Raw genomic sequence first — 10,942 nt, forward strand, 5'->3', positions numbered from 1 at the left:
AGTATTTAGAAGTGTGCCGTTTCCAAGTGTTCGGAGATTTTCCTGTTATCTCTTTTATTGATTTCTACTTTAATTCCTTTGTGGTTCGAGAACACTCTCTCAACACTGTATGATTTCCATTCTTTTCAATTTGTTGAGGTTTGTTTTATAGCCCAGGATGTGGTCTGTCCTGGTACACATTATACGGGCACTTGAAAAGAATGGGTATCCTGCTATTGTTGGTAGACTATTCTATAAATGTCAATTCTATCTTGGGTTGATGGCGTTGTTGAGTTCTTCTATATCTTTGCTGCTTTTGTTCTGTTTCAATTGTTGAAATAGGACATTGAAGTTATCAGCTGTAACTATGAATTTATCTATTTGTTCTTTCAGTTCTCTCAGTTTTGCTTCACAGTTTTTGTACCTCTGTTGAATAAACATTTAGGATTGCTATGTTTTCTTAGTAGATCAGCCCTTTTCTCATTATATACATTTTTCTTTGTCTCCGGTAATTTTCTTTGCTCTGAGGTCTACTGTATTTGATATTAAAATAGCCACTCCTTTTTTCCTTTGACTAATGTTTAAATGATTTAACTTTTCCCATCCTTTTGGTTTCAATGGGCCCATACCATTATATTTGGAGTGAATTTCTTATAGACAGCATATTGATGTGCATTTTTTTAATTCCCTTTGTCAATCTCTATCTTTTAATTAGTGTATTTGGACAATTTCCATTTAATGTAATTATTAATGTTAGTGCATGTGTGCCATTAAAATGTTTTGTTTATTCATTTTTCTGTTTTTCCTTTTTCCTTTCTGTGGATTACTTGAATTATTTTTTAGAATTCTGGTTTTTATTTATCTATAGCATTTTTTTTACTGTATATTAATACAGATTTTTTTTAGTGGTTGCTGTACATATTACTTTGGATATACAGATGTTAACACAATCTACTGGTGTTGCAATTTTACCAGTTTAAATGAAGTATAGAAAACGTACCTTTCTCTATGTCCCTTTATTTTTCCCCATTTATAATATAATTATTGTAGATATTATCTCTACCGTTAGAACCCTAGAGACAATATTATCCCTTTTGCTCTCACCATAAAAAATAATTTAGAAAATGCAAGAGAAGGGAAGTCTGTTGTATTTATCTGTATTTTTGCTGTGATCTTTCTTCCTTCTTGATGATTCAAGATTTCTTCTTTTATTGTTTGTTTGTTTGTTTTCTGCTTAGAGAACTTAAGCAGAAATTTAGCCATTCTTTTAGGGTTGGTATGCTACTGACATATTCTCTTAGTTCCTTCATCTGAAAAAGTTTTTTCCTCCTTCATTTCCTGAAGCATGTTTTCACTGGGATTAGGATTCCAAGTTCATAGTATCTTTCAACACTTGGAGATTGTTGTACACTGGCTTCCATGGTTTCTGATGAGAAACATCATCCAATGTCATTCAATTTGTTTTCCCCCTTTAGATAAGGTTTTATTTCCTACTTATTGATTTCAAGATATTTTTCTTCACTTTTATTTTTCAGAAGTTTGAGTATGTGTTTTTGTCTTAATTCCTTTAGGTTAACCCTGTTTAGGATTCATCCAGCTTCTTACATCTGTGAACTCAGATCTTTTACCGAATTGGGGAACTTTTCAGCCATTATTGCTTCAAGTACTTTTTCAGCCCCACTCATTTTCTTCTTCTCCTTTGGGGACTCTGATGACATGAACATTAGATCTTCTGTTATAGTCTGGCTATCTTTAGTATAAGAAACGTCATTCTGATAAATTGCAGGGATGGAGTTTGCCATTTTTCTTACAGTCCTTGACCAGGCACTGCATCCAGCATGTACACAAAAAGAAACCTACGCCCACTGTGAATCCATTTTTCTCACAATGCAGTGACCTTCTGTTAGGGCTCTCATATTTCTTTCTTTATTAAAGGTAGGTTAGGACTTCACAGCATTTAATGGGCTCTTTATTTCTTACAGACAGTTTTATAAAGGATGCATAGGAAAAGCAGAATGAAACTTGGAATAATGAAAATAATTTTTACAGAAAAAAGATCAAAGTGGTAAAAAAGATTAAACATAATGCTTTGTTAAAAGCCTGGCTCTGAACATAATACTCCCTCAAAAAGGCTTGAAGAGAAATAAAATGATGCTCTAAAACTCTTAATGCAGTCTTCACAGCAGAATGATTTCCACTTGATTAACAATTGGAAAGCCCTGTTGTGGGAGCAGTTTGAGCCTCCTTTATTGAAGATGGGTGCTGCCACTAAACAGTTTATCAGTGTTTATAAAGATGACAAATTTATCATTGCATAAGCTCTGGTCCCCTCATATGGGACTCATGCCTTTGCTACCCAGAAAATAATGTGGCTTGACTGACAGGTACAGAGTCTATTTGTCCCCAGTCCTCCAAGTGCTTCTGAAGCCTCTTGAACTTGCCCTGTTAACACTTTTCACACATTGCTGATACTCCTTCTTGAGCATCTGACTCCTGAGGTAGACTCTGCTCTGTGAGGTCCCATCTTTTTGGGGCACCGGGGTGGCTCAGTCTGTTGAATGCTGGCTCTTGGTTTCAGCTCGGGTGGTCATCTTGGGTTGTAAAATCAAGCCCTGTCAGGCTCCAGGCTTGGTGTGGAATCTGCTTGAGATTCTTTTCCTCTCCCTCTCCCTTCCCCCCTGCTCCTGCCCCTACCCCTGCCACTTGCTTGCACTCTCTCTCTCTAAAATAAATGAATGAATTAAATCTTTTTTTTTTAAATCCCATATTTTTATTCATCAAATGGGGGCTCTGAGTAAATGTTTGTCAAGTAAATGCCTAAATGAACAAGATCTCTTTGAAAGTATAGAAAAATATCTGCCCACTTCAAACTCTATACCTCATTCATACAGTCATTTATTCCAAAAAGGTTTTAAGGAATATTTGCTATGTTCCAGGTGAGGTGCTAGACACTAAGTACAAGAAAAAAATAGAATGTGATTTATATTCTGGCCAGGAGTGTCCATGGAAATATATCTGACGTATGCTCATATGTTTTGGCTTGGGCTCCCACATGAGTCTCTAGATCAGGGATTGGCAAATTATGCCTAGGGGGCCAAATAGCCTAGCTCCTATGGCTAGGGGGCCAATAATGGCTAGGGGGGGCATCACTTTTGTTTTTGTAAATAAATTTTGTTGGAACATAACCACACTCATTTATTAACGTAATACCTATACCTGCTTTCACATTACAGTGACCAGTAAATCCCTAAACTGTATACTACCTGAACATCTCTGGAAAAAATGTTGCCAACTCCTGGCCTAAATCACGAATTGGGGAATGTCTGACACTCCCTCCCCTTACCTGGAAGTTCCTGCAATGTCAAACAGGCAAAATCATGGTTCTAAGCTTTAGTCAATACACCTTATGATCAAGATTATTGAGGGGATGATAATTAATAAGCAAAATATATGTCATCCCTGAAACTCTCCAGATACCATATTAGGTCAACCAAAGTCCTTGATTTTAATAGAATGTCTTTTATCTTCATTAAAACTCACAGAATAGAAACAAAAAAAAAGGTGATCTGCAATCAGAGTTCAGGACAATTGTTTGGTTCCCACCATTCAGCAGGGAGGAACACTTAATGTTTAGGCATATGCAATGTATAGCTCACATCTCTTGGCATGCTTGGCATGTTTGAGCTGTTTGGGGAATAGTCAGGGGTTCAGTGAGACTGCAGGAGAGTGAACGAGGGGGTGCAATGGGAGATAAGCGGGCTGGGAGGGTGGGGAAGAGGGAGCCACTGAAATGATGAGCCATTAGTGAGTTTGGAGCAGAAGAGTGATCTGATCTGATTTGTGTTTTGGGAAGACCACCCTGGTTGATGTGTAGGGACTAGACTGTAGGAGTGCAAGGGCAGAAGCAGGGCTATCAGTGAGGAGGTCACTGGAATGATCCAGATGAGACATGACAGTGGCTAAGCCCAGGGAGCGTAGTAGTTAGATTCTGCAATTTAATGATGGAGCCAATAAAAATTTCTGATGGGGGATCCCTGGGTGGCGCAGCGGTTTAGCGCCTGCCTTTGGCCCAGGGCGCGATCCTGGAGACCCGGGATCGAGTCCCACATCGGGCTCCCGGTGCATGGAGCCTGCTTCTCCCTCTGCCTATGTCTCTGCCTCTCTCTCTCTCTCTCTCTCTGTGTGTGACTATCATAAAAAATTAAAAAAAAAAAAACTTAAAAAAAATTTCTGATGGAAGAAAAATAGGAAGAAGGGAAGAGTCAAGGATGATCACAAGGCTTTCGGCCCGAACAAGTGGAAAGATAGAACTGCCATTGACTAAGGTGGGAAAGACTGGGGAGAATCAGGGTTCAGGGGTGACATCAAGAGTTCATTTTAGACACGGTATGTTTGGTATGTCTTATTTTTTTCTCAAATTTTATCCCTCTCTCTTGGGTCACCCTCATTCTGAAACCAAGATTTCTCCCAGTCTCTAGGTCCATCCCATCCCTGCCCCTCATCAGCCCTCTCCTCTGAGATAGCACTGGAGCATAGTAGTTAGAAGAGTGGACTCTAGAGACAAAATTCTGCATTCGAATCTGGGTCAGCCATTTTCTAGCTGTGTAACACTGAGAGAATTACTTAAGTTGACTGAAATTTAGTTCCTCTGTTTCTAAAGTAGAAGAAAATAATCATTGCCTTTCTCTTAAGAGTTAATGTGAGGATCGAAAGGGATAGTATATGTGAAACGGGCAAGTGCACAGTACGAGTCAGCTCTCTGGCTATATCCCAGGCTTTTGTCTCCAAAATTTTTCCGGTTTCCTCTGTCATACATGAGAACTAGGGTGTGAGGATGAGGTTCATTTCTTTTTAAAGACTTTATTTATTTATTTATGAGAGACACAAAGAGAGAGGCAGAGACACAGGCAGAGGGAGAAGCAGGCTCCCCATTTGGACCCCAATGTGGGACTTGATCCCGGAACCCCAGGATCACGACCTGGGCTGAAGGCAAATGCTCAACCACTGAGCCACCCAAACGCCCCAAGGATGAGATTCTTGTGGGGAAGGAGACAACATGAGGTGAGTGAGAGGGGAAGGAGCCAGGATCCAGTACAAGAACCCTTGTCTACTAGAATGGGCTGGAGGTTGGGCACAGGTAGGATTGACAAAAGAGAGCCGACCAGGCAAGCAAGGCACGTTAGCACCCTGCTGGTTCTTGGAAATAAACCGTGGCACCTCTCAGCTGTAGAAGGGGGAAGTAGGTGGGGGAAGCCAGGACCTGACATGAGGCAGGGCCTGGAGAAGGGGACAGGGGAACAGTAGCTGACTAAGTGATGCCTGATGTCTAAGGATGAAGCAAGAAGCATTATGATGCAGGCAGAGGCAGTGGCCTGTTCAGTGAGTTTCCAAGTAGATGATGGGATTCCCACAAGGCAGAAACATAGTGATGCGAATGAGGCAGCATCTAGAAGGTTTGTCTGTGGCTGGGGTTCACTGGCAGAGCGCAGGCCCTCGGAGAGGAGAGGGCGAGAATGACAAAGTTACTCCTCCAGACCCATGACCCAGGTACACCTGCCTGAATCTAGGCTCTGATTCTGTGCTCTCAATCTCTGCCCTTCCCATGCCCAGGTACCTTAGCCGCTGAGCCTTTCTTTTGGGAAAACTCTTCTACTGCCCATCCCCCTTGCTGAGGAGGCAGATTCCCCTCACCTTCTGACAAGTAGTCAAGTCCTCCAGCTCGAGACTCTGAAGGCCTGATCTCAACACCAGCCACTATCCCTGCTATATAACAGAGCACTTCTCTCATGCTCTTAAGTCTCAGTTTCCTGATCTATAAAATGGGTACCTCAGGAGCACCTCCCTCTCAATATTATTAGTTGAGTTTCCATGAGACTTAGCACTGAACCTGTCACACAGTGGGTGCTCCTGGGATGGCAGCTGTGGTTATGAAGGTAACCTGCCTCCTTGGTGATCAGGCTGGGTGACTATATCTTGTGGTATAGAAAAAGATAAAATGAGTCTAAATTTCCTTTTAGGGTTTAAAAACTGGATATCAATGCAATTCTTCAAGAATTTTAGCAATCACATTAGGTTCCTGTGGCAAGATCTTTGAAAGATGATCCTTGTTTACATGCAAGAATTCTCGTGCGTCTATTAAAAAGCAGTCACACTTACATGTATGAGATACAAATCTCAGGAGTGGGGAAAGGAAAAGCTTCCATTACAGTTATGAGAGTTCAAGTATCCAGAGCAAAACAGTTTTGCCTCAGAAAATTCTGATCAAGGTGGCCTTGGTGGTAATTTCTCCTACATGTGCAGCCCACATGGCTACCTCGCCCAGTGCTTTTTAATTCTTTCTAAGGAGATGCTTCATCCATCAATCGTCCAGACTCTTGCCCTATGGAGACATCTGCATAGAGTTCATAGCAAGACATCCTCCCGAAGCTCTAATCTAGTTCTCTAAGTTAGCAGAAGTGCTTTTGCAAAGCAATATGGTAATGTAGCAGAGACCACAAGGATGTCAGAAAGTCTCCTCCGAAGCATTTATTCTAAGGCCATGTTATTCAGAAGGCAAAAAATATGTGCAAGAAGATGCTTCCTGCAAATGCTACCTTTTAAAAAATACCAGAAATATGAGGAGCAAACCAACTGCACAACAATGTGGGAATAATTTAGGAAGTTACGGAATATTGTGCAAACACTGAGATTTCTAAATATGCAGGCTTTGGAAGCATAGAAACTGTTTTTGATGTGCTGTTAAGTCAAATGGCAGAATTTGAAAAAGACATTGCCTCGTGGCTGCAAGTCTATAAAATGTGTAATCATGGATGAGCAGGGCTAGGTAATGGGCAAAAACGAAACATTACCTGAAGGTGCTGGAAATAGAATTTGTCCCTTCAAAATATTTGTTGACACTGTTGCTATGAAAACTTATCAACAAAAAAAATGTTTAAAATAATTAAGTAAACCCAAGGCACCAAAGATGTGAACGCCCCAAGGCTGGGTGCAATGCTATGCTCTTACATACACTGATTACACAAGAAAATTCCTTCTCTGCTGTTTAGGCACAGAGTATAGATCACCTGCTGATATTTGCCTTCTCACCATGGAAGGAAGCCACTACTGCCTGGTAAGTCTTCCATACGTGACTCATGGACATCAAAGCCCCCACACCCACGTAGCCAGAACTAGAAACACTTGCAGCCCCCACCTGGAATCTTATAATGATTGATTTCCTGTCCAGAGAAAGTGGGTCTGGGTAAAAGACAAAGTTTGACTTATATTCCTTTACCTATAGGAACCATATGGTCCACACTTTTGAATAATTAGTCCTCTAAGCCCGACTAGGCTTGTAAACAAATTCCTTTTTCCTGGCCTGTAGTCATTTGTTCATTTGCTCACTCACCCAGCCCTTAGGAAACATCTTTCATGTGTCCAGCATTTGCTCTGCATGAAGAATTAAAATTCAAAAGAAATAGTCATACCAAGGAGCTCCAAATCTAATCAGAAAGGACAGACACATCTTTAATTTTATATGATGAGTTAAGGTCTTGCTTTCATCATCTGTGAAGTGGAGGGAGGAATTCCTACTTCACAAACTTAAGAGAGGATTTGATGAAATGACACATGTACTAAACACCCAGAAAAGAGAAAATCCTCAGGAAATACTGGTTTCTTTCCCATTGACATTGAGTGTTGGACTGCTGTGGCCTTCTAACATGGGGGAAGAACAGAATTCCTGGGATTTTGCTAATGATGGACAGAGAAGCCTCCTCAGAAGCAGGGGCCAGGAAGATGAGTGGGATTTCTCCAGGGGGAAGGGAGAAGGCCATCCAGAGAGAAGGAATAGGGCACACAGGCACAGAAGAAGCGGAAGCATGCCACACATGTGCTTCTCCATGACTTGAGTAACCTGGGGTTCAAGGGTAAGCTACATTACTCTCAACGTTCCATGGAAATAAATGAAGACTGACCAAATGAGAACAAATGAGCTATTTATTCAGAGCTTACTATAGCGAAGCTGTCATCATTTATGTTTTGGCCAAGACCCACAGGCAGGTAGAGCCACAGGAAAGCTCTGTAGTGGGAAGAGAGGAGGCTTCAGGTGCACCCTGATTGGAGGCAGTTGGCCTGGGCAAGCTGTAGGTGGGCTAACTAGAAGCAGGCATCCTATGTGATCACTAAATAGTGCATATTTGGTTTTCTCTGGTTGGTCCTAAGTTCCAAGTAGGGACACACATTGGGGAAGTTGTCAGTTATTAATCAAGTCCTAGCCATTTGGGAATGATTGCTATGGGAGTTACTATTTGGCTTCCTGGACTAGTGTCCAGAGATCATAGACCTCCTACAAGTCCCCCTCACAGTAGGCTGGCTTCCTGGCTGGTTATTCAAAATAATAGGTTGATTTCCTGGACAGTTTGCTGCGAGTGTGGGTCAGAGTTCTATTCTTTAAGAGTTCTATTTTTTTTTAAAGATTTTATTTATTTTAGAGAAAGAGATAGAACAGGAGGGAGGGGCAAAGGGAAAGGGAAGGAGAGAGACAATCCCAAGCAGACTCTCTACCGAGCACGGAGCCAGATGTAGGGCTTGATCTCACAACCCTGAGATCATGACCTGATCCAAACTCAAGAGTCTTAATGCTTAACCACCCAGGCACCCTCAGGGTTCTATTCTTATCTACAGTCTGGCCACTGTCTATATATTCAGTCTTTCTTTTTTTTTTTTTTTTTTTTTTTACGATTTTATTTATTTATTTATGAGAGACACAGAGGAAGAGAGAAAGAGGCAGAGACACAGGCAGAGGAAGAAGCAGGCTCCATGCAGGGAACCCAATGTGGGACCCGGTCCCGGGTCTCTAGGATCGCACCCTGGGCCGAAGGCGGCGCTAAACCACTGGGCCACCAGGGCTGCCCTATATATATTCAGTCTTGATTAAAATTAAATGGCCCAGGCGTCCCATCTCACTTAGAGTGAAAATGTCTTTTTTTTCTTCCCTAGGTTTCACCTGAGGGCTTACCGGTGTCCAAAGGACCAATTCCGAAGGCTTGGAAGATGCCCCCACTCCATCCCAGGCCCCAAGCTAGCTACTTCTTCAGAGCATGTTTCATTCCTTTCATGAGGTCATTATTGTCATTCCCTCTGGCCATCCCTGATGCTGGCCTTGGAACCTGCCCATATTCTGTCCAAAGGCTTTTTCTTCCCTCACTGCTGGCGCCGGAACTCAGCCCACTCTTAGGAAGCAGACATTGGATTATAACCAACAACTTTGACTATGATTCTTCAAAAGACAGATTTCTCCCACAAATGATATTTCCCTCTCAAAAAAAAAAAAAAAAAAAAGCCAACTCACTACCTAGTCTCACCAAAAACACTACTGTGGAAAGCTTGAATAACAGAGCCCAGACTTACCATTTTCCTAATAGGATGACTCTGGACAGAGGTAGGAGGGAACCGAATGAAATGGGGAGCTAATTTGCCATCTAGATGGCCTCCCTGCAAATCAGATGTCTCGATCGCACTCTTGGCAAACGCTGAAGTGCAATCAATTCTTGGATAAATTCTCTGACAGGTGTTCAAAGCGATTATATTCAGGGCTGTTGATTAAAGAGTCATCCACATGTTTTAGATGCCAGATGTGCAGGCAGCAAAGTCAACAGTTAGTTGAGAAAATGTAGGAGCCTGGCTGATATGTTCCCCAGATGGACTGCAGGGGCATTGGTAAGTGAGCAAACCTTTTTTTTTTTTTTTAGGGGTTAGGTCATAAGGCATGAAAGAGATCATTCTGGCCTGCAAAAATAGAAAGCACACTCAAAAATCATTTTAAATCTGCTTGGATCTCAATCAGTTTATTTTTAAATGACCTACCCTTCCATTTAAGGAAGTAAATGTACACTGAATGCCTACGAGGCTGGCTTTCAATTTACTGCAAGAGACAGGCATCTTAAGGGTAACCATAATATAAAATAAAATTATGTATTGGCTGATCCCCATAACGCTATTTTGTGCCAGGGCACGGCTCCTGGCTAATGGAATAGGACCGTTGGGCTCAAAGGGGGATCTGTCCTCAACTTGCACATAGACCTACTAGATGCAAACACTAGACTTTATTCTCTGGTTGGGTGGTCAAAGCAGGGTGATAGCTGTCTCAGGCAGTGGCTCTCAGCTGAGCCATTCTGTCTCCTGGGAGACACTTGGCAAAGTGTAGGCAGACATTTGCGGTTGTCACAACTTGGGACACGCTATGGGCATCTAGCGGGCAGGGGCCAGGGTTGCTGCTAAACATCTTACAATGCACAGGAATCCTCCTACAGCAAAGAGTTACCAGGCCCCAAATGTCACTAGTGCAGAGGTGGAGAAACCCCTGGCCTCGGGGAAACTGTCTACTGACCTCCTCTTTCTAGCCTCACCTTCCTGGCCCCCCATGTACCAGCCACTCACTCCCTGGGCAACCCATGAATCTTGACTCACAGTCGTCTCTTTGCCTCCACATCCCTCTCCTCCTTTCTCTCGGGCAATTTCTTACCTGTCCTGTTTGAATGCTAGCCGCCTGCTTTCTGACACCTCCGATCCCCTCCTCCCAGCCCACCCTACCTCTCTAAGGCAGAGAAAATTCTCTCCTCCCCCTGCCTCTCACTATGGCTGCATCACATTGCATTACGAGTGTTTGTTTGCATTTTTGAGAAAATTGAGTTCCTGGAAAATGAGACATGGAGCTTTTTCCATCCCTGCGTTCCAAAGACCTGGCACTGACATTCTAACACCTAGTAGGTGAGCAGTGATTTTATGCCAAATTATTCCTTTAAAAAGATGCCCAAGTACCATGCCTTTCCCACAGGGAGCCCAAATTTCACAGAGAGAAACAGCTTTTGTTGTGACTCAGGGAGAGCATGTGTTGTCTGGGTTGTATGTAAATCACCTAGCAGAGTGCCTGACACATAGATTTTATTAAGTGAGCATCGTCGCCTTCAGTTTCCCTTTGAAG

At 42.4% G+C, this 10,942-nt stretch overlaps 1 long non-coding RNA gene across 2 annotated transcripts; it reads left to right on the forward strand.

Annotated features, from left to right (window-relative positions):
• Positions 1–5,368: 5,368 nt before the first annotated feature.
• LOC102152757 lies at positions 5,369–9,300 on the forward strand. Of its 2 annotated transcripts, none has more exons than XR_005368375.1 (3): positions 5,369–5,526; positions 5,997–7,090; positions 8,959–9,300. It is a non-coding gene; the product is annotated as an uncharacterized LOC102152757 (long non-coding RNA). The 2 variants fall into 2 exon arrangements; XR_005368374.1 differs by having other exon boundaries at positions 7,026–7,090.
• Positions 9,301–10,942: the final 1,642 nt, after the last annotated feature.

Source organism: Canis lupus, chromosome 13 (genome assembly GCF_011100685.1).
Source record: "Canis lupus familiaris isolate Mischka breed German Shepherd chromosome 13, alternate assembly UU_Cfam_GSD_1.0, whole genome shotgun sequence".
NCBI lineage: Eukaryota > Metazoa > Chordata > Mammalia > Carnivora > Canidae > Canis > Canis lupus.